Source organism: Lynx canadensis, chromosome B2 (genome assembly GCF_007474595.2).
Source record: "Lynx canadensis isolate LIC74 chromosome B2, mLynCan4.pri.v2, whole genome shotgun sequence".
Taxonomy (NCBI): domain Eukaryota; kingdom Metazoa; phylum Chordata; class Mammalia; order Carnivora; family Felidae; genus Lynx; species Lynx canadensis.
Genome location: NC_044307.1, coordinates 22664407 through 22689438, shown reverse-complemented (window position 1 = coordinate 22689438; position 25032 = coordinate 22664407). Strand labels below are relative to the sequence as shown.

The 25032-nt window shown below is 40.9% G+C and overlaps 1 protein-coding gene, 1 long non-coding RNA gene and 1 pseudogene across 8 annotated transcripts in view; 2 read left to right on the top strand and 1 right to left on the bottom strand.

Annotated features, from left to right (window-relative positions):
* The window catches only part of FARS2 (phenylalanyl-tRNA synthetase 2, mitochondrial), a 536046-nt gene that overhangs the window by 419129 nt on the left and 91885 nt on the right, over positions 1-25032 (top strand). The window lies entirely within an intron of this gene.
* On the bottom strand, positions 14224-16267 carry LOC115513630. Its single transcript, XR_003968760.1, has 4 exons — positions 16116-16267; positions 15789-15920; positions 14839-15114; positions 14224-14432 (listed from the first exon to the last, which is right to left on the bottom strand). It is a non-coding gene; the product is annotated as an uncharacterized LOC115513630 (long non-coding RNA).
* LOC115515176 lies at positions 22622-22720 on the top strand (annotated as a pseudogene).

Genomic DNA, 25032 nt, shown 5'->3' with positions numbered 1-25032 from the left:
GACAAAAATAATTTTCAACCCAGCATCTGATGCTTGGCCATACCGTCCATCAAACCTCAAGGTAGAAGGGTACTTTCAGACTACCAGAGGACATTCCACCAAAGTGAGAAGCCAAGACAAGACTCATGAGGAAGAAGACCCAACATCGGAGAAAGGCAAAGGGCATCCCCAGGATGCTGGAGAACGACCATCCCAAAGCCCTGGCTACGGTGCAGTCTTCCAGAGGGTGATCCATCCAATTGGAGCAGATCAGAAGGCTCCAGGGGAGGCTTTAGCAGGATATAATGATTGAATACTTAACAATAGCCATCATCACTTATACTTACTGCAAAGTCACTGTATATCAGATACAATTTAGTGGAATCTGAAGAGTAGCAGTTATTAGACAGATGATCATTATTATCTTCCTTGTACAAATGAGGCACTCAGTGCTTTAATAATTAGTCTAAAGTTACACAGCTAGTTAGTGGCAAAGTGAGATTTGAACCCAAGGCAGTGCACACTCATAACCACTGCACCATGCCTTCCACCCCCTGCACAACAGGAAAAGAGCATGGAAATGCACACATTTGTAGAAACAACACAGATGAAAATCAACATGGTTATTAAAGCCAGGGAGAACAAAAAGTTGCACAGAGAAAGAAAAGTAATCATAGTCTCTGCATTCACTGAATGGTGAACTAACTAAAGTCTCAACGTGCTTTTATTGGGATGACGGTGGGGCATACGCACGTGCAGAATGGTGGTGTGGGAGGAATGGGATGTGGAGGAGCTCAGTGCCTTTCTTCTGGTATGCAGAGCTAATATATAATGCTGAAAACGAAAAACAAACAAAACTCCAACAAGACATAGCAATAACAGTCTGTTATTTAAAGATCCAGAGAGAAATACCAAGCGCATCCCCTGGAAGAGGTGAACGCAGGTTGCCACTGGGAAGCTGGCTATGGCAGGATTGGGCTGGGGGCTGCAGTCTTTGGGAATAAGCCCTTAGAATGATTCGGCTCTCCAAATATGTGCAAATATAACTTTTCTAAAATTTAGTTTTCATTTTTATCAAGGAATAATTGGCAGGACTGTTCAAGAATAAATTTGCTTTATCTTCTTACAAAGCCGATAAATATTAATTGTCCTCCCTCTTTCTTTCAAAGCACCAATTTCCCATCACATGTAGAAATCAAAAGACTGGCATGTGTTTGTGCTGCCTGACCACTTTCCATGGCGCAGCTACCCTTCGGCCCTTTCATTTTTCAGTCACTAATGTTCAGCGAAGAAGAGAAAAGTAGGGAATTCTATTGACAGAGTCTTTTGATCAGCGCTTGTTAGCATCTGCAGCCCCTGTTGGGTACCGGGCTCCAGGCACAGCAAATGGTGAGACCTAAGGTGTAGCTAATGTGGTTAGAGAACCCTCCAGCTTTGATGGGAAGGGGCTTCAAAAGTATCTCACGGTGTTCTGAGGAACAAGCATCCAGTGCATTTCCTGACCGGTGGTAACAGACAAACCTTCCCCCAGACGGCCTGTAAGGAAATGATAGCATCAGAGATCCCAAAGCTTTCTGTTTAGGTACCTCAAAGTAGGGCAAGGGGCCAGTATCTTGAAAGACAGAGTTTGGGGTTTGTGTGTGTGAGGGAGACAGAGACAAAAACGTATATATTTATAAAGCATGCCATATGCTATTTGTTCAATGCAATCTGCATTTTATTTTTATCTCCTCTTACTTCAAAGATAGGGAAAGCCTATTAGTAAATCTAGTCCTATGTATATGCATATATATCTATATTAATATCAAGGTTTTTGTATTGAGAAATTGACTTAAAAATGCTTATCACTTCTGGCAAAACCTCAGATATTGATAAATCTGGATCCTCTTATTGGAGGATCACTTCTTATTTTACATTAGTTCTTTCTTTTATATGGTAATTATGAGCTTGGGGGAAAAAAAAGAGTGTATTGATTTACTACAATCTACTGTGATCCAAGTGACCCTATCTCTCCAGGAAAAGTGAAGAAAAGATGCTGTACTGATTCACATCTCTTGGCATTTACTGGGCACCTCCTTCATGAAAGGCATTGGACTGGCTGCAGCAGATACAATGATGGATAAGGCAGGCTCAACCCTTAGCCGTTTTCAGTTTCTTTTGGAGAGGAAACTCGGAAGAACTTAGTGACAACAGCACAAGTCTGAGGAGAAGAACATATGAGAGCCCTCTTATGGGGGCTCAAAGGGGCACAGATCTCATTTCAGGGACCAGGAAGAGCTCCAGTGAGTTAAGTCTGAAGGATTTGCCATATTGTAATTTTAAAAAAACACATCCCAGCCTCTTTTCATTCATTCATTTGCTCATTCCACAAACATGAGTGCCTGCCCTGTGTCAGGTGGCTCTCTGGGCACTGAGGATATATCAGTGAACAAAACAAAGCCCCCTTCATTGAGCACATAGCCCAGCTGGAACGCCTTCCATCACAGCAGCTACTTGGGCAAAAATTTGCAAAGGATAGCTCGCATCTCCTCTGCTCTGACTCAAACTTGTGTTCGGTGACCATTCAGAAGTTTCCTGTTACATGTGACATTAGCCTTCAGCAGGGCTGGGCAGTTCTTGGTGGTCTCAGGCGTGCCTGACCTGGGTGCTATATGTAAGTACAATGTCAATGGTGCCCTAGGCTCTTTGGTAGCATTGATGACATCACTAACAGAATGAGCGATGCCCATCGATGGCCCTTTGGCCATGGAATCAGAGTCCATTTAGGGTCCTCAGGCTTTCTGGGAGAGGCAGGAGCAGGCTCACTGAAAAAGCAGAGCTGCCCCAGCCCAGCTGAGACACGGGAGGGGAAGGATCTCTGATGGGTCATCACAACCTTTCCTGAACCTCTGCCACATCCAAGTGTTTCCTCTTGGTAGATCATAGGTCAGCCAGCCCTTTCTCAATCCTTCTCTGCAGTGTTAGCTGATAATTTCAGGAAGATTAAATCAGAATTTTAAAATGTTTTCCTGGAGTTGCTATTTAAAATATTTATCCTTCAAAGAAAGATGTTGTCAGACCAATACATCTTTGTGAATAATGGCTTGGACTGCATTAGTTGCCCCTGGGGTTGGGATAGTGCCTTTCCCCTTAGGACTAACTGAAGGTTTGGTGAGGAAAATCATAAGACCAAAAGTCTTTTAAGACCTAAAGATCTGAAGCCCTGAGGGTGGAACCCAGCTATTATAAAGATTGTGGAGAACAGATTTATATGTTCCCTACACTACTCAGTATGTTGGAAGCCTCCTTCTCCACGGTGCTTGAGTGCAGGCAGTGGGTCTACTCAGGCACCTGTCCTTCAAATTCCATGCTTTTCTCTCACTATGCCCTTCTGCCAAATTTTTCTTCCTTAAGCCTAGTAAAGTTTGAGTTTCTGCTGTGTGATCTGAGAAAGCCCTGTTTCCTTACCGTTTCTGTAATATTCCTTTCAAATGATTCTTCTCATTTATTTTTGTGCCCAGAATCCCTCCTTTCACTCTGTATTAGCTGTATTACTTTCTTATTACTGCACTAACCAATTACCACAAACTCAGTGGCTTAAGACAATACAGATTTATTACTACCTTACAGCTATGCAGGTCAAGCAAGGTCTGAAATCAGAACTGGGCTGAAGTCAAGGCATCGCCAGGGGCTATTTCCTTCTGCTGGAGGTTCTAATATAGAAAAGTCCCCTACCTTTCCTGGCTTTTAAAGGTAGCCTGCTTTCCTTGGTCTGTGGCCCCTTCCTCACGTAACCCTGACTTCTACCTCTTGCATCTCATCTCCTCAAACTCTGACCTCCTCCCTCCCTCCGTTAGGATTCTTGTGATCACCTTGAGCCCACCCAAATAATTGGCATCCCCCATCTCACAATCCTTAACTGAATCCCAGTTGCAAAGTCCCCTCTCCCACGTTCTAGGGATGAGGATGCAGACATCTGTGGGGGACCATTCTTTTGCCCATCACTGAATAGGAGGAGATAAGCTGAGTGAATGAGATGCTTGAGCAGTCTCCTCTGTCATTCTAATCCTTGCCCACCTGCCAGAGCAGTGAGTGACACTGAAACAAAGCCTAGGCCAATAGCATGTTTGTCCTTAAATTTGTTCTCTGGTACAGCCGTTTTAAGCATCCATGTGGTGTTTCCTAGGGAGAATGGAAAACCTGTGAATGGTTACCCATATTCCGTGTATCTTGTTCAACCAGCAAGTGTCACCTGACTGGCTTTGACAGATACTGTAATATTCTATCAATACACTACAGGCACCAAAATGTTACACATTTCACATCTTACTATGTAATACGTATAATATATAATGCATGCACATTATACATTGTGGGTATATGTATATTACATGAATTATATGTATAGGTGTGTATACATTTATTATGTATATAATAATGTAGAAAAATGTATAATAATACGTAAAAGCCTTGAAATTTCCTTTCAGCTTTTATCCCCTAGCCCTCTTTTTATGGGTGTATATTTCCCCCCATAAGAGGAAGTGCCCTTTATTATTGTTCAGCTACCAGCTCTGCCTCAGCTTAGAAGCCTGACTCCTATACCTTTTTAGGGAGAAGACTTTATCTGAATGGGGGCCTCAGAGCTTAAATCTTTCTGGCCAAGCTCAGATTCAGGATCACTTGGTGCAGTGAAGGCGTCTCTTCCACTTTGCTGCACTGATCAGATTGTCCAATCAAGCTTAGCAGAGGAAATGACATGGAACACCAGATGTGGGAAATCACTTAAATATGTGCCCTCCTGTCAGATCACTGAAGTCCGCTTACTTTGGGACACTCAGGTTTTTACCGTTAAGATGCAGGAAGGTGGCAACAGTAAAACTGGTTCTGGAGTCCTTTGCCCTTGTGCATGAGGTTCTGGCTTCAAAGGGGTTTTGGTTATTAGTGCTGCACTGGGATTTCTATGCATTTAGCTGCATGAAGCCTGAATTGCATTAATGGTTTTTAAAAGCAGAGAATACGGAAAGGGAACACAGAGTCATTTTCAAAAATTGATGTTCAAAATTGTAACTCTGTTTTCACTAGAAGTTTACATTATATTATGGCCAGTAGTTTATAAAGGCCTGGTATCGCATTGTCGTTAAGAGTGTGGGCTTTGAGGCAGGCTGCTTACTTGGGTTCAAATACTGGCTTCACCACTTACTCACCATGTTGCCTTAGGCAAGTTATTTAACTTCTCTGTGCCTCAATGTCCACATCCGTGAGATGGGGAATTATAAGAAATAGTGCCTTCCTCAGAGTTGCTTTGAGGATTATATAAATGAATATATAAAGGCACTGAGGACTGTCTGGCACAAAGTAAGTACTCAATAAACATTGGTGGTTACCACTAAGTTATTATGGTTATTACTCTGCAGAGTTTGGAAACAACACATTTTTGAAAGATTTTCATCCCCAATTGTTAAGACCAAGAAAAAACTGTAGATGCTTCAAGGAAGTGAATGTTGAGCTGTGCAGATGTATCCTTCTGGGGTCTCAGGCTGTTGTTTAACCACATTTAACTATAAGTAATTATCTACTTGTACACTTGCTTCCTTAAGAAATACACATTGCACAGCACGTTACTGAGACCAAGAAAAAACACGTAGATGCTTCAAGGAAGTGAATGTTGAGCTATGCAGATGTATCCTTCTGGGGTCTGAGACTGTTGTTTAACCACATTTAACTATAAGTAATTATCTACTTGTACACTTGCTTCCTTGAGAAATCCATGTTGCACAGCACATTATTGTCGTAGCCATGGTGGCATTTACATTGTATAAACTGGAGGGAAGTTGCCAAGAATTTTCTATTAATGAACTAATTTTTCCAGAAGGAGGTAGATACATTGTTAGCAAAATATATGACTGGCATGTTTGTCAGAAATCTTCAGGGAGATGAATTTTAGGAGAAACTAAGCATTTTCTCCTCCAAGGTAAAACCAAGTTATTAGATAATTTCAAATTCATGTCAAATTACTTAATCATCCTTTCCATAGATGCTGCTGGTAAAAATAGTTTATATAAGCTCATATCATATTTCAGACTGGGTCATTTTTTTATTTGAATTACTGTCTTCCTGAACTACCAGGTTCCCTGGCACCGACGTTCACCCCTGTTTTATAATTGTTCCCCATAACATTTTGCAATATATTAAGAGACTTTTATGCAAATTGCCAATATTATACTAGTTGCTCCTTTATCGTGATCCTTGTTAGCAATACCTGTTAGGATGAACATTATGCAAGATTTCTTAAAGTCCCATTTGACTTACTGTAATTAACACAATTACTTCCTCCTTGGCTGTCCCCAGCTTTTCTCTCCTTGTTCAGATGTTTAATTATATATTCATCAAATGTTAGACCTGAGAGAAAGATCTTGGAGAGCATATTGTCCTACTGTATCACTTTACCATCAGGATTCTTACCCAGAAAGACAAGACTTCTAGACAACACTAACCTGCTAGTCAGTTCAAGAGCTACAACTAGATTTTGATTCATTTGGTAACTATATTAAAGGAATTGAGAAGAGAATCACATTTACCCCGCGCAAAGACAAAAAAAAAAAAAAAAAAAAAAAAAAGCCTGCCATCTCTTAAGGAAGTCACAGTTTAAAGAGGTGACAATCAGGTGAATAGATAATTACAGAATTGTCTTCTGATTTCCAGCCCGTTGCTCATTCCCCTACACTAGAGTGCCCTTTATCAGGGTGATATAATTATTTGGTATATACCGTTTTAGTCCATCTACACAATGGTAAACTAGGCAGCTTTGTTTTTTATGCCTACCTTTACATTTATCCAATTCCTTGTTTTTCTATCTGACCTTCATCAAAAAACACTCATGAGACTGTTAAAAACTGAGAACAAACTGAGGGTTGATGGGGGGTGGGAGGGAGGGGAGGGTGGGTGATGGGTATTGAGGAGGGCACCTTTTGGGATGAGCACTGGGTGTTGTATGGAAACCAATTTGTCAATAAATTTCATAAAAAAAAAAAAAAAAAAAAAAAAAAAAACCACTCATGAGTGCCCAAGCTATGCCCGACACCAGTGTCGCTTCAATGCTACATAGCAGGGAAAGAAAATCACAGTCCTTGGCTTCAAGTAATTTATAGTCCAGTTGAAGGAGATAGGCATATAGAGAACATAGTACAAAGATGTGTTAAAAAGAACTGTAATATAAATGACAAGGTGCATTGAAGACGGTTTCAGTGTTGCTAAATCCTCCTAAGGCTTTCACAGATATTTCATGTGTTAGTTAATGGAATGAACTTTAAAATGTACCTTCTCAGGGGCATTTACATTTTAAAGGAGGTTGGAAATCTTGCTTTACTATCTTCCCTCCTCTCCCTCTTTCCCTTTCCTTTCTCTTAAGGGAGGCATGGTAAACATGGCCAGAATGTGTCATTTCTGAAAGAGGCCTTTGCTGGTAGACCTCACTGTCGCTCCAGACTGGAGCTGCCACCTTCCTTTACCCCACTCTACAAAGAGAAGCCATTTACCAATCCTGCACTCTCTCTATCACAGTCTGGTTACCACCTTCATTCATTAGTGCATTCATTCTTTTGTTTGTTCAACTGAATGTCCGCTGTGTGTAGTTACAGTGGAAAGCAAAGACAGACACGGCTCTATTTGAAAAGAGCTTATAGTCTAGGCTAGATGGAAAAACTAAATTTAATCAATATAAATGTGAAATGACAACTGGGGTAAGTTATTAATGTGGTGTTTTAAGAATAGCTGAACACTGGAATCAAGGTTGAGTGCAAGGTGGGAGAGAGATGAACATTCAAAGCTGAGGAAGCACAAGCAAGGATCTGGCAGGAAAAACTTGATGCATGGTGGACCCAGTAAGAAGGCCAATGTAGGTGAACAAAAGGGAGAATGTGGCGACCAGGCTGAAGAGGTGGGCAAGACCTGACCATGCTGGGCCTTATAGGCTGGGTAAGGACATCTTATTTTATCAATAGCAATAGGAAGCCCCCAAAATGCTTAAGCAAAGCATGTTGCATGACTAGATTTGGTTTCCAGAAAGACGTATTTTGGCTGTTTTGTGGAGAATAGATTGGAAGGGGAAAGGGGGGCTACAGGGCCAAGAGATGGCTATTGCAATAGCTACACTGGAGATAATGGTAGCCAGGGCTGAGGTTATGGCCAAGGTGATGAAGCAAGTGAACATATACTAACATTAATAAATACTGAAATTTCCAGAACTTGCTACTTATTTGACTATGAGGTGATGATGGATGACCCCAAGTGTCTGACTTGTGGAACTGGATGGACGGTGTTGCCATTTATTGATAAAAAGGACATAGGTGGTTGAGATTTAGGTTTGAACACATTGACCTTGAGGCTTACCTGAGATGCTGAGGTAAACATGTTGCACAGGCAATTCAAAATAGTCTGGGGCTTACAGGAGATACGGGGACTAGAATATACATTTGTGGGTAATCTTCATTTAGGATATATTTGAAACTGAGGGTATGGAGAAGATCAACTAGAAGAATGGAATGAGAACCAAGGGATTTGGGGTGAGTATTGAGGAACTCAGGCATTTAGTGACCAGGGGAAGGATAATAAACCAGCATGGAATAGGCAGAGCTGGGCAAGTGAGAGAGAGCCAGGGTGTGGGAGTTATAGAAGCCAAGGAATATGCATACTTCAAGACACTGAGTGTAGCCAACATATCACACAGCACATCACAAAAGTAATGACTTTGTTAATGACTAACAAAGAGCCATTGTTATTTAGGCTACATAAGAGTCATTGGCCACCTTATTGAGAAATGAGCATTTTGGGGAGGCAGAGGTGAGGTTTAAAGTGGATTGAGAAAAAAGTGGGAGGAAATAGAGACAGTGAGGAGAGACAACTCAAGGGAAGGAGAGAGACCAAGTGGTAGTTGGAGGGGATGTGCGAGTCAAGGAAAGTTTTATAAAAAAAAGTAGTAGACTTCTGTGTATTTCCAAGTCAACAAAAAACACCAAGGATGAACCCCAATGTAAAGTATGGATGTAGGTGATGATTATGTGTCTGTGTACATTCACCAAGTTGTAACAAATCCCCTTTGGCAGGAGATGTTGATAATGAGGGAGGCTATGCATGTGTGTAGGAGGGGGGTATATGGGAAATGTCTGTGCCTACTTCCCATTTTTGCTGTGAACCCAAAATTCCTCTAAGAAATAAAGTCTATTAAAAAGTCAATAAAAGGATCCAGTAGAGAAGGAGAGATTGACTACATGAGTGAGGGAGAGAGGGCATACCCAGTGGTGCATTGTTCTTGAAAGAAGAGGGGACATCATGGTGCCCAAAGCTGAAGGAGGTGAATAGCATTGACCTCAGAATGGAGAGACAGGTACTGTAGGTTTCTCAATTCAGCGACTGGAAATTGATGGAGTCCCCACCTGAGTGGCTTCTCTCTGCTCTGTGAAGTACATGGGAGGGCTTTCTTGAGGATGAATGAGGGAGAGGTCAGGTCAGGGTGGTTTGAGGATAATGGAGAACATTTGAAATAGTGTGATGGAGTGGGGAAGCAGGCTGAGCAGAGAAGCCAGGCCTTTGTGTGGTGGGTGCTGTGAATGAGGATGAGGCTGTCCCCCTGTGGTTTGACTTAGGCACAGATCCTTTCTGGGGGTCTCATACTGCCAAAGCACACCAGCCTCCTTCCTTCATTGGGAAACCTTTTATTAAACTAATCTCTCCAGAAGTTACTGTGTTCAACTGGACAAAAAGATATTTTACATTGAATGAAAAAAAAAAAAGGAAAAAATGTTTTTATTGCTTTGCTTAGATTTTCTACTTGGGCTTATCTTTGACATGGATCCAGGCCACTGTAATTTTTTATTAACTTCTTATCATGAGTTATTCTGTCTCAACATGTTTTTAAATTCACAACATGTTTTTTTCACAGTATTCGTTTCTTCTCTCAGCTCTTTTATTACAGACTGTATTTTTCATTTGTTATATGTCCCCATCCTTACAATGCATTGCTTACAATATTATTACTGCTGTTCTGTATGCATATTATTGCTTTAGTTTTGCAGGGACTTCCCTGTGAATAGCAGAATGTAATTTATGAAATATGACAATCATTGTCGTAACACCTCTGTGCTATATGTTACACTTGCTCCAACAGCAATGTGGAAGTCGTTACCCATACTGCCAGCTTCCAAAGCTTCATGTAACCCCTTGTGTGCAGAAGGAGCCTCCCAGGATTCCTCTCAGGATGTAGTCAGAGAAGTATTGTCTACTGAGGCCATTCCCATTTCTGGTATTTGCCATTTCAACTAATTCAGGAACAAGTGTTACCTAGATTAGTTGAAATGTGTGTAAGGACCGCATAATACTACTTTCAGTAATTAACCAAAATTATAAGTATCTAAGAAAATGATGCTAACTAGCTATTTTTCAGGTTCTTTCATGAGAAGCCAGCAATGTATAATAGCACTGGTCAAAAGGAAAGGTGCCTGGGGAAGGCTGCCTGGGTTTGAATGCCGGGCCTGCCATTTGCCGGCCATGTGTGACCTTGGACAGGTTAGAACTTCTTTGTGCCCCTTTTTACTTCTGTATAAACTAGACCTAATACTACTTAATCTCATATGATTATTATAACCATTGAAAGAGTTAACTCAGAGGGCACCTGGGTGGCCCAGTCAGTTAAGCATCCAACTTTGGCTCAGGTTGTGATCTCGCAGTTCATGAGTTTGAGGCCTGTGTCAGGCTCTGTGCTGACAGCTCAGAGCCTGGAGCCTGCTTTGGATTCTGTGTCTCCCTCTCTCTCTGCCCCTCCCCCACTCATGTTCTGTCTCTCTCTCTTTCTCAAAAATAAATAAACATTTTTTAAAAAAGAAAAAAAGTTAATATAAAACTCTTAGAACAATAGCTGGCACATACTAAGCACTTAACAGAGTCTAGCTATTTTAGATACTAGAATGGGCTTCAGAAGTCTGTCTTCCTGCCTCCTTTTGTTGGAGGTTTCATTTAGGAGACACCTCGTCTTCATCACATGCAACTTTAAAAGTAGGTTATTGTATGTCCAGTTTTTCACAGTGTCTAAATTCATATGATCTATAGTAATAAGATTTTATATTATATGAATGTTGATTTATCATTTTCCATATATGCAATAAGCAGTATTTATTCCCTTTGTATTAAAAACACTACCCCCACCCCACCCACCCAGGAGGAACAGCATGACTCTCAGAGACACAGAATACCTTCCTCCAGCTTGGTACACATAAATAACATTATTTTTTAGCTCTTTTAGACTATTTAGCCGTGGAATCAGATGATTGAACTTTCCAGAAAACATTCTTCCTAAATCTGTTTGGATGGAATCACTTGCTGTAAAGATCCAGTGTTATTCAGAGCCACTCTGTGCTCCCTTAATTGAAAAGCTCTGACAGTGACATTGAAGAGAGATTGCCTTTGGGGCCACCAGCAGACAGCTTTCCATAGCATCTTATATTGTTAATGATTCAGAGAATGTTTTCCGATGAGATCAGAAGCAATCCACTAATGAAAAAGTGGAAAGAACTTAAGAGCTTAAAAGAGAGGAGAGGAGGGACGTGAGAAAACCTAAAAAAAGACAAAAGTTGGTGAGGAAGAAGAGGTGGGGCCAGTTCCATGGCAAATTTGTCATTCGTCCCAGCCTAGCTACTCAGAATCTTTTTTTCCAGTAGGAAAAGGAAGGAGAGTGAAGAAGCCTTTGAAATGATGTGAGGGAAGTCAGAGACAGACAGGAGTGAATTTGGACCAGGTCCTGCCCTATATATCTTGAGACAAGATTTGGTCAGCACTATTGTTCGCTCCTGGGCCATTATCAGTGTGTCTACTAGAGGCTCCAAGGATGAACTGTCCATAAGCTGCCCAGTGCCATGCCCTGCAGGTGCTTAGGTGTCCCCATGGATAGATGACTCTGTTCACAGCCCACAGCTGCTATCTTCCTCCGCCTTCTTCAGCCTTCCTCAGCACTGCTCCACTGTTGACAGAGCAACAGTGGAAGTGCAGGCTAACACAAATTAAGTGGCAGTCTTGGGATTTTAAAGAAAAAAGGTAACTTTTTCATTTTAGAAATGAAAAACGTAATGTCTGCTGTGTCAATTCACTGTATATCCCCTGAAATGGCTTCATCTCTATGCTAATTTTATGCTGAAGATAGAAACTCTCCTGCACTAGAAGAGGAGAGAAAGGGCCAGAAATCAAAGATATCTGAGTGGCTAAGAGCCAAGTAGACCCCTTCAACTCAATCCCACTTAGAAAATGTCCTCTGAGCTGGCCTGGCCCTCAAGACAGCTGGCATTGCCATTAGGGCCATGTTAGGGAAGGGCATCACCTCCCACCCAGGAAATCAGCCCCCAAGTCCTGGGCATGGATTCATGACCAAGAGAGTCTACATATCTCTCCTTGGTCTTGCATCAGTGATTTCCCTGGTATATCCATATCCCAAAATTGACTTCCTTTGATTTCCTCTACTTCTATTTTAGATGAATAATTAATTCATAAAAAGTGTCATCTGAAAAGCACAAAGTAACCCATAACTCCATGACTGTGAATGTTTTGAATAATGGACATTGTATTGTGTTTAGATCTGGATTTGTCTATTTCTCTTGGTAGAACATGAGATATTGAGGACAGGAACCTCATCTCTGCACCTAGCACTAACATGAGACCTTCCTCAGAGTAGGCACTTATTATGTACTTGTCAAATTTTATAACTGTTGCTCTCCAGCGATTTCTCTGGGTCTGTCCCCTCATAGTTCAAAGGCAGTTGGACAAAGAAGAGATTGGAAGGGTCCTGTTTTCACTGCTTCTTCATCACACAGAAGCTTCTCTTTATCAGTTTGATCCAGTACTCTTCACCTAGTTTTCTCTATTCCTCCATACCCAATGATGCTGGCTTTTTGTTTACTTTATGTTGTTTTAAAGAGACAATTTCATGATGAAAATGGAATATACTCTTTCAGGCGCAGGACTAAGACCAGTAGGAGAAAATTATAAGAGGTTGATCTCAGCTCATACAAAGAGCTTTCTAACAATGGGGTGTTTGTTAAGCAGAATCTGGGTGGTCACATAAGACTATTGTCCTGACAGAGCCTAAACTGAGGCTCAGCTGGCCAAGGTGCTGACTGGTGGCTTTCCTTGGGGACCCTCTAATATCCCTAAAGCCTGGAACCTCAGCTGGCTGATGGCAATGGAGGAGATGCAGCAGGTGGGTAGGAGGCCATGTTCCTTAGGCCCACTCTAGGGACAATGCTAGGGCTGGCGGTCTACTGTGTTTCTTGAGCCCATGGGGCACAGCTTTGAGAATGCGCAGAGAATGCTGACTAGACAGGCATGCTGGGGCCATAATGCAGCTTGTCTTCAAAACAGAAAGAATTTCTTGGAGATTTAGTACTCACACACTCCTGAGGGATTTGAGATGAGAATGTCAAGGAGACACAGAGGCATGGGTGTGTGTATATGAGGTGGTTTCTATCTGCTTGATAATAAGGCTGTATGCTTTATGTTTCTATTGTATTCATTTTCCCCTCATATGAGGATGTCTGAGCCAGAAACACATAGCCCAGGGCAGGCGTTTCAGTGACCTAGAATAGAGAAAAGTACATTATAAACAGTTTTTGGAAACATAAGGGGCTGAAATGCGTTTAGCCATTTGGAAAGAGAATGGAAATTGTGCTTCTTTCCTTTAACTATTTCCTTTGAAGTTTAACTACATAGTATTGCTTTTTTAATTCTTTCACAAAACAGACCCTGGCAGAATTCAAGTGGGTAAACCAAAAGCTAGCCACAAACCAGCTACAGGGTGACATCGCAGCAGAAGGTGAGCGCCTCCTGCTTTCTCTTTACGGCAATTGCACTCTTCTGAATAGAACGAGTTGGTGATCTGGCAAGAGTATCATGAGGGAAAAGAGGTGGCTATAATTGTAGAGGCATTGACATTGAAGAGACCTAAAAAGGGGAGGTGCATCTAGCCCCACGGTAGGATCCAGAAGTAGGAAAGGAGGGTTCCTAGCCATAGAAGATCTAGGGTACTGTGCTTGAAAAGACTGTGGTGTTTATTAAATCACTGAACTCTGTTAACCCCAAAATATTGAGTTCCTCCTATGTGTAATGCCCTGAAATAGGAGTGGTGAACTATACAAAGAAAAATCCAACTCCCTCAACTAACTTAGAATATTTATTTCTTACCTAAAAGAAACAGAAGTAAGGGGCACCATTTTTTTTTTTTTTTTTTTTAGAGAGAGAGGGAGCAAAGCACATTAAAGCAAGCTCAGTAAACACTTGCTGATTAACAGCCACTGCAGGTCCCAGAATGTGCTTTGAATTGGAAGAGGTGCCAATCTAGATGCTCCATGAGTGACTCTTGATAACAAGAGGGCAGCCAGCCTCATTGTGCAAGAACCGTATTGAGTCTTCTCCTGTTCAGTACCGGGAGCTCCAGGAGGCTTGCCAGTTGAAAGGAGAGACAAAAATTTAATCAATATTTAGTGCATGATGAAGATTTGCCATGTACCGTGCATATGCAGTGCTAGACACTAGAGATACAAAAATAGACAAAATGATCAAAATGTGATTAAGATCATGACCAACAAAACCAAAATCTGGGGAGAAAAAAGAAGTATCATTTGATATTAAAGATAGCCCCTTAAAAAAAAATCAATACCAGTCATAGAGCCAGTGGCTGAATTCATAGAATTATAGAATGTCAGACCCAGATGAGCCCTTAGCTCTGTTCAAAGCTCTTAGTTTGCAAATGGAGAAATGGAGACAGAGCAAAGAGAGGTGAAGACATCAACCACATTTAGTTAGTTTACATTTCTTTTTCTCTGAGTTTCCAGTAGGTAAACACACCTTGAGTGGGTTGATGAAGACAGATGCTCTCTCTTCTTAAACTGTGTTGGCTGCTGGTGACCACCTCTTAGAGCAGGAGAAGCACTTTCTGACACTGATGAGAAATTATGCCTGTGGTGTGTGTGCTTCCTGAGCTGCTGAGTTTTGTCTCCAACCCCCTGCTTTATTGTTTCCTGGCACATACTGCTTTCATGCCCGTCATCAGAGAGTTTCTCTCAGCTGTTCCTCAGCTCGACTCCTTCAGAAGTCTCTGTACGCTGACAATAAATAGTTGGTCTGAAAACAGATGAGAGGTTTTTAAATATGGCTTTTTCCCCCAAGGGATGATGTAGGGTTCAGTAGCTTCAGTTATGTTGAATTTTACTTATAAATGGGGGTGACTTGTATATAATGTGAGTTTTATTTGTCTTTTATACGCAGCCACATTAGCAAATATTTATGTTTGCTCTTGTACTGCTGGACAGCGACAGCTAATATAAATGATATTGCACCAGTTTAAGTGTGGGACTGACTTACCCAAATGTCTGTATGACAGTGAAATAGCCAGCCAATTGATCATTTTGGTCAGATCATCAGAGAAATCAGTTGGAAAAGAACCCCTAAAACCTAACTAAATGAATTGATTTTTAGGTGGTTTTTACAGCTTGATTCAGGCAAAACATTTCAAAAAGAATATTATAAATATATATATTTATATAAATATATTATAAAGAATACTATAATAAAGAATATTATTTAGAAACAGCTGAAGCAAAAAGGTGTGGCTTTGAAGACATATCCAAGCTGGAATCCTGGTTTTACCTTTTGGTTGCTGTATGCCTTGATCAAGTTACTTAACTTCTCTGGGTCTCCGTATGCTCACTTGTAAAAATGAGGATAGTAATACTTACTGGGTAGTGTTTTCAAGAGAGTTGTGTTTAAATAATAAATCTGGAGTACCTAGCGCATACCTGAAACAAACAAACAAATGTTAATTCCCATCCTGCTGTGGAAATCATTTTATAACACCGTGTCCACATCGTTATTCGGGCCTTCACGGAGAGAAGCTTGAGCAGCTTGTACTAGGCGTTCATCATCAGGTCCTGTAAGAAACAGCCATATGCAATGTGTTACCGAATGTCCAACAGGAAAATTGCTGAGGATCTTATCCATTATTATCCTTCAGCACCCCCTCTATAAAAGCTTCTGTGAGAAATGTCTTAAGAGTTAACTGCCAAGAAAAACCTGGCTTGCCTTAAGGTGCAGGTAAATTTAATCTTAAGAATTATGTTACTCACCACTTTCCCTTTCACTCTGGTGGGGAAGAGGCTCAGGGCTGGGGGTGAAGGTCATCCGGCTCCACGCAGAAGCCTTCAGAGCTTGCTGTTTGCATTGCCCTCTTTCCTGATCTCTGCAGGCCTACTCTTCCTGACATTTCCCCTCCCCACACTGTTCTGTCAGGAGAGAGGTGCCACTAGATGGATTGCAGCCACAAGTCTGGACTTGCTGAATCCTGCCCTATGAGCCTCTCCTGCCCCCTGTGGGCTCTTGAGAGAATCAGCTGAGAAGGCAGCCTAACAGAGGGGATGCTGGGCTAGCACCTTGTCAGCTTCAACAACACCCAGCACCCCAGTCCAGAGCTGGTGAAGGACAAGAGGGTCTGAGTTGGCCAAAGCACCCTTGTACCTCATTCTCAACCCACACCTGCAGGTCTCTCTTTGTATTTGCTCATATGGCTCATGGCCTCTGGAGGGGAACAGGGAGGGAGTGGGCTGAAATGAGTCTGGCTTGAAAAGGCGTCAAGAACATACCACCCCTCATATTTATTCTTCATTTTCATTCATATCTAAACGTTTTTTATTATATATTTTCTCTTGTAAGCCTCTTTAAGGCAAGAAGTGAAAACATGAAGCTTCACAGATCACATATACCAATTAAATGTAGCGTGTTAATGACATATGCACTTAAATATGGGTGATTCTGCCCTAAAAGCACATGTGCAGTGGCCAGGGCCAGCCCCAGGCAGTTTGGCTATTCGTCAAGTCATAGTTAGGTTCTCCTTCTTGAATCCCATAAATCAATACCAAACAAATTAACTTTCATTGAACAGGCAGTATACCTCACTAATCATTGCAGATATCACACTGCAGGAAGTCATCTGTTTACAGGGCTGTGTCTCCTACTCAGCTCTTAGCTTCTAGAAAGCAGAGACCATGTCTTATTGTTCTTTACATTTATAGTACTCAGCCCACAACTGATGCATAATAAATGCACAAGGGATGAGTGAATAAGTGAGAATTTTTCAAATGGGGAGATTATTCAGAACAAATGAAGTATAGAATATCAGAATATTTTATGAGGAATGGCAGTTTAAGTTGTTATTACTTGTAGGTACTTTGAGAAACACAGACTGTTCCCCTAACCAAATGCTACTGAGTAAGATCCTGCTTTAATGGATAGATAAACATGATTTCTCATTAGCATGCATAGCACTGAAGCCCAATTTTATGTTGTTGTTGTTGTTGTTGTTGTTTTTAAATAAATACACTTTATAAGTGTTTCCATGTACCTTTTCTCTCAAAAAGCTTATCATCTGACCTACAGTGTTCAATTTCTTAGCTGGCCCTGTTCTACTGACAAGTAAAAGTTTCAACTGGGACTCTCCAAAATTATTACTAATTGTTAATGAAGATGAAGTTAGGTGGTTCTACCGGATTTATATTTGCCTGAAACATTTTTATTTTTGGTGTCCCTATTGCGTCCATCTGAGACTACACATTCAGCAGCCTACAGTCTATGCCTGACTATACAAAGGACTCGAATGTTCACACACTATAATAAATAGTGAGTGTCAGTGAACTTGTTATGGTAAATGCTTAGGTAATTACTTTCTGCCTTAGTTAGGGGACGTATGGTGGCATAAGCTAAAATTATTCCATCTCGAGACAAACCCTGAGGTGGCTGCTAGAGTTAAATATAATTCATTTGCAGCATGTTTATTATAGTTAAATTTAACTAATTTAGGGCCTGCTGCTGGCCAACAGCTGAGGAGGAGGAAGTTTCAGCGTCCATGAGTTCCTCAGAAAGAAAAAATGAGGCTCCACGACTGAGCTTTCAGAACATGACGTAGGAGCTACTCCCACTCTGTCTCCGCTCTTCCTGTCCCCAGAGTTGGACGGCTTTGTTGCTCAAAGTGGTTGGTTAATGAGCTGTTCAGGCATTGAATTGTGTGGTGTGGCAACAGGAAATCTCAGCATTAAACTGGGGTTCTGTGCAGTTCTCTGTTTCTATTCGGAACTTCCTGAAGTTCCAGAAAGAATCCTTATATCCAGCATCATTGTGATAACAGATTTCTCTGTAGATTATTAGCCCCCTCCTTTCATTAACCGCTTCCTCTCAGAGTCATAGGGCCAGTTTGGGTATTATTTCTCCCTAGGCCTTCCAACCTGAAAGAGTGTTTACTCTGGAAAAAAATAGAAAAGAAGGACTTCCTCAAAGAACCAAAAACATGTTTACAGAGGGTCATTTACCTTTTAAAAATGTTTCCATCTAAGGAACACTTTTTAGAGTAGAATTTGTGTCACGAGAGATCTCCGAAGCTAGATGGCTTACTCTACCAACAGCGGTGAGGGGACATGCACAGGAGAAACCACACAAGTGTGGAGAGGTGAACACCTATGAGCCTTCCACTTTTGTCCAAGAATTAAAGTTAAGACTCACTGTAGGTGGGCTGTTCCCCTGAAGATAGGGATGGTGCCAGGAGAGGAAACAAAATTCCAATCATCGTGAGGAATGAGGATTTGAGGAAAACACTGTCCTAGTTTTCAACAAAAATATCATGTATCTACTTTGGAAACATGTGTGCTGTTCTGATCACTCAAGAGAAGGTGGCATTTGGAGAAACTCCAGACAAGGATGAGTGGATGAACACAGGAGTCAGTAGGTGGCTATATGAGAGTTAGGAAACAGCAGAGCCCCTTCGGTGGGAAGATAAGAGCACAAAGACAGCATTGAAGTATGTGGAGTCTCAGGCAGGTTCACTGGGGTCAGGACAGTCTCCTTCACCAGATCCAAAGTACAAAGCCAGCAGGGCAGACCACACTCACCCACACCCGCAGTCCCCAAGACTCCCCCCAGCACACCTGGCCCAGCCTCACTAACCGGTCACTCCAAATGTCACTACTAAGCGTACCAGGGCCAGGCTTTCTGACTCTCAGGCTGGCGTTCTTTCCACTGTGCACCACAGTTGCTTTCCTTGGACCCAGACTCTTCTGAAAACTTCCCTCTTCCATTTTGATCAGATCAATTTTGGTCATGAGAATGATTTGTGACTTCAATGGGCAAACTATGATATAAAAAGTAAACTGTATAAGTTACATAATTTTGGGGGCAGTTAACTTTTCCTAAAGATTTAGTTTAGGCTATTAAAATTCAGGAAAACATAATATAGCTTCTCTGTACCTCCCCTACCCCCCCCCCCTTAAAAATAGCATCTGAAGTCTCAATGTAGCTGAGTCACTACTTGGTGTGATCCAGGGCTAGGTTGCAACTGGACCTGTCAGAATGAGGCCACAGTGATTCATGACAGAAACGAAGTTTGGTTGCCACTGACGACATGTGTTCCTTTCTGTTTTTGGAATTTGGCAACACCGTGTTTTGCCTTTGGAGTAGAAACACCTTTGCATGGCGATAGTAATGGGATGACACAAGCCACTGCCATGAATGCACCCTGTGTGCCCTCCCGCTGTGACATACAGAATCCCTAGCCAGTTAGGGCAAAACATGGGTAATTAGCATAACTAAAGACCTATGGAGACTATAACTGGGCAGGAAGTTTATCACATCTACCACTGCAGCTCAATACTAAGTCTACCAGCCAAGTGTTCCAGCACCTTCTTTGTGCCCCAAACTGTGCTTCCCATTGAGAAGAGACAAAATAGACTGAATAGATGTGTCCCTACCCTAAAGGAACTTGAGGAAACATAAACCAGTGACAGCAGCAGCTTGTACTTCCCATGTTGATTCTAACAATATATGTGTCTGCTTCAAACCAGCTTTGTACATTGAGGGCGAAAGCCTCATCTTGTGCTCGTGCATGGTGCCTGGCATGAGGTCAGTCATGCTTGAGGAACTGAAGTGCACGGGTACTACCTATAGTACCTGCTTGCCTCCCTCTGTGCTCAGGACTCAGCACACCATTTCTCCATGCCCATCTCAGGACACAGATTTGGGCCTGTCCACCCTGGTGCAATGTCCAGAGGAGGGAGAGGAGAGACATGTCAGTAAGGACACAGTTACAATGGCTTTATTTAAAAAAATTTTTTTTAACATTTATTCATTTTTTGAGAGTGAGAGAGACAGAGCATCAGCAGGGGAGGGGCAGAGAGAGAGGAAGACACAGAATCAGAAGCAGGCTCCAGGCTCCAAGCTGTCAGCACAGAACCCAACGTGGGGCTCGAACTCATGGAGCGCGAGATCATGACCTGAGCTGAAGTCGGACGCTTAACTGACTGAGCCACCCAGGTGCCTCAACAATGGCTTTATTCTAAAAGTGGGACTTGGACAGTAAAGAATTCTGTGCTCTCCAACACTGGTGTAGAATTTAGCCAAATTTATGCTAACTGGACTTGTGCCAGCTCTTTTGAAGTGAGGGGCAGATATAAGAACCGTGGGTGCTTTCCAAGAAATCAAGCTACTGCTTCGCTCCAGTGCTGACGATGCTGGTTTCAGACAGTCAAATTTATGGAGAGTGTAGAGCAAAGCTTCCCAAATGGGGTGCCTTAGGACACAGATGTACACACACACAGGTGTGCCAACATCGTCATCTCCAGAGCTCTTTGGACACCTAGATATGCCTGCAGGATGGCATGGATTTATAGATGAATATAAATACAGACATAATATGTATAATGTGTGTATACATTGCAGAAGACTAGAAGACTATACAAGATGTCAACTGCTTGTGTCTGGATGGTAGGATTATAGTATACTTTAATTTTGCTTACATATTTATTTATCTTCATTTTTATATAATTTATATGAATTAACCATATAACTTTTTAAGTCAACCAAATGCTAACCAAAATGTTGAAGACTTGCCAAGTTTTTTGGCCCAGCCAAAGATTCATGTATATATTATATTCCAGCACTGACTTAGAAACTGTCTTCTTTTTTTTTTTTTTTGTCATTTTAAAAATGACTATTTTCAGTTGGTGCATACTCTTCAAAAAAAAATGAAAGAAAGAAATGGGAAAGCCGGTGTCACAAATCAGAGAAATTGTTGCATGTTGACAGATTCACACCACTTATTTTCTTTGTATCTATTGGCCCAAACTGGTAACAGCCCAAACTTTCTCCATTTGTAAATATTCTCCTAAAGGCCACTTCCTTTTGTGTTTGATAGCTGGATTAAGAGAAGACCCTGATGGTCAGATGTTAGTTCCAATTGGCCCAACTACAGGGGACACTGATGCTTGGCCCCTGGAGGATGTTCAAATACCCTGAAGCAATAGAGAGGCTGGGAAATCTTGTTTCTATCCTCATCCTCCACTTATCGAGCAACTATAGACAAGGGGTACTGATTTGACTGTTATATTTTATGGCACGTGAAATTTATGAAATGTTTACAGTCATTCATACTTGTTTTGTTCAACAGTTCTGTGAATGCCCAATTTCTTTTTGCCTGGGCTCAGATTCTTAAGCAGGGGTTAGAAGCACAATATTTGCCTTTTTCTCACATTGGAATGCTTGTAACCTAAATAAGATCAATGTCGTTGTTCTTCTGGGAGAAGCACTATTTTAGCCCGTTTTCAACGTTATAAAGTATAAAATACTTCCATATTTGGAACTCTGACATTTTGTACTCAGGGAGATTTTTTAAAGATTGTCTGGTCCTGTTCCTTCATTATACAAATGAAAAAGTTAAGACCAACACAGTCAGAGGGAAATGCCCAAAGTCCCAAGAAGTGGGTAGTGGCAGGGCTAAGGCCAGAGCTTAGTTTTCTTTTTACTACTTCTATTCTGTACTTTTTACCTAATATTTCCCAATTATTATGGGTAACTAAAATATTTTCTAATCTGCATTTTTTTAGGGAGAAACGAAATAAAAAGCACAGTATCTGGCACAACATGGTCAATAAATATTTGGTGAAGAAGGTATGGATAAGCTTGCATGTATTCACCTATTGAGTCAGTAAAAACTATAGCACGTTTGCAGACACAAACACATAGATTGGTAGGTAGGTAGGTAGATGGGTGGATGACTAGATAGATGACATGTAGTGGATAATAAGTAACTGGTAATGGCACGTGTGTTCTCAGCACAAGGATTTAGTCACCATGTGTCCCCAGTCTACATGGCTCTCTTCAAAGGAAGAGGTTCTGGAGAGGAATGACATGAGATTCTAGGAAACAGAGAAAATATACTCCTTTTCATTGAAAACCTAACAGAATTGCTGAAGTCATAAAGCCATATGCAACCTGTGTGAATGTGTCTTGTTATCTGTATAATATTGTCTACAGTAACTGTTTAGTCACACAATATGTCACCTGCCATTCCACTTGTACCACCTATAATGTTGAAGAGACCTATTAAATTAGGGTAAGTCATAGGGGAAGTGTAGTAAGAACATCACCCGGTAATTAAACAGTATATCTTGATTTTGGAGTTGTGCTTCCAAGTTTCGTTTATTTTACAAGAGTAACTTAGAAACATTAGAAAGAGTAACTTAGAAAATTAGAAAACATTACAAGAAGGGCTAATCTTCACCAAAACAGAGTGAACAGTTTAGAGGTAAAGAACACAGTCACTTCTCGGCCTTTTGACTAAGATCAGGTGTAGTATCTGTTCTTATCAGTTTACAGATAAAGAACACAAACCAGGACAAATATATAAATACCCTACAGAAGAACATTGTTTTCCTCATGTTTTCCATTGGTTAACATATCCGGCAGGAAGTTAAATTTCATTTTCTTTTCTGTGTCACAGAACGTGTTTTCTTAATCACCTTCTCCACATATTGAACAACATCTTGATGATAATTGTGGCATATGCTACATTGAAACTATGGCAAAAATCATCCTTTTTCTCCCACCTAAGGGAAATTTCACTTTTTTTTATTGAATGAAGAAGGCATTTAAAGTATAAATTAAAATAAAGTCTATTCAATTTGGTTAGGCTCATATAAAGCTAATAAAAGCAGTCCAAACAACCTGACTGAAGTTTGCTACAGAAAAGTTTAATTAACACATTCCATTTAAGTATGTAGGAAGATTTTCTAAATGATACGTAAAGATGCTAGCCTCACTAATCAAGGAAAGTCACTTGAATGGAACATTAGTTGAATGAGGGGTGTCTATACTCGTCTATTATTGATGAGTTCTTTATTTTTTTTTTTAATTTTTTTTTTCAATGTTTTTATTTATTTTTGGGACAGAGAGAGACAGAGCATGAACGGGGGAGGGGCAGAGAGAGAGGGAGACACAGAATCGGAAACAGGATGAGTTCTTTATTTGATTCGTCTTTTTCTCTCCTTCATTCTCCTATTAGGCCCTCATTAATTCAACTGGACTTTGCATTTTTTAAATACATATTAGGCCAGCTATATATCCAGAAATACGCATTTATATAATCTTCCATTTTTAAATCATGGGACTAACAGTATATTTTATTGCACATGAATCTGGTGTCCTAGTTTAGGATCTGCTTAAATTCTCAATAACATCCTCATAAAAGGATTCAGGGAGCACAGCTAGCCATAAGGACATTTATGGTGTCACATTAAGGTAGGATGTATGCCATGTGCCTTGTGATAATACATTAAATGATTCAAATAGGATTTTATACAAAGATCAAAGCAGTTTAGAAAATTGTAGATGGAGCCATATTTCTGCATGCAAAAGTCTCATTTTGTTTATATCTATTAAACTCTCCCAAACTTAATAGGACTTAGTCTGTCCTTTTATACTATATTAGTGAGAGAAAATCCTTATGGTCAACTTTCTGTGAATGTATGCTTCATCTTGCCTTGGTGGTAATGACTGCAAGATTCCCTCTCTCACCCTTGTATTGTCCCATGATATTTGCTGCTTCCTGAAGTCAATATAGACAGACTCGAGCCAACTTAAATGTTGTCTCAATATTTGCCTAGTACAAAGAAAATTCCATTTGAGAAATCCACAGAGCATAGTCATTCCTGGAACAACCAAGAGGTGGTTATTACTGTTGGAAAGAATTACTTTGCCCTGCTTTACTTTAACAGTGACCAAAATAGATCTTTAAAAATCTATCTCAAATTCAGAGGCATATGTATATTTAAAGTGCCCACACGTCGAGATTGTTGCTCATTAGTTTCATGAGCGGATATTCTTTTAGTTAGGAAAACATTTGAAATGCATAACCGAAGATGATTAATTTCATATAATTTATATTTGTGAATCAAAAGATACTCTTATCAAACCATGTATCTTTTTTTTTTTTATGAACATGGTGCAAACGCTGATAATCAAAGTCACCATAACTAAAAAGAACTGGTCCGTAAGACAGTCGTAAAGTAGCTAACATTTGTGTTCAGCTTTCTTACATTTCCTTCTTCTAACTCCCTTTCAACAGTTCTTTCTTCCCACCTTTGCCCCTTTACACCATAGTATCTGTTAAGAATTTGGCAATGGGCCAACATAATAAAATTCCATTAGCCAGACTTCTCTAACAACAGAGTAGTTAGGTGATATATTCCAAAGACTTTCTAACAATTAGAGCCACAGCAAAAAGACACAGGCAGGTGCCTTTGATAATCAGTCCATGTGTGTGTGAGGAAGTCCTGCAGGTGCTAGATGAATCCCTGTTAGGAATATTGGCCTCGCAACACTGCTTTGGGAAATTAACCTGGCTTCAGTGAGTAGGACAGAGAAGAGTAGGCACCCACCCCTGGAAGAGGGACAAGCAAGGGACTGTCGCCAAAGCCCAGGGTCATTGTTCCTTCTCCCATGTGCTTGTGTATGATTGTGTATTCTTTTTTTTTTAATGTTTATTTATTTATTTGTTTTGAGAGAGAGATAGAGAGCAAGTTGGGGAGGGACAGAGAGCAGGAGACAGAGAATCTTAAGCAGGCTCTGCACTGTCAGCACAGAGCCCAGTGTCGGGCTTGAACTCACAAACTGCGAGATCATGACCAGAGCCAAAAGCAAGAGTTGGACGCTTAACCGACTGAGCCATCA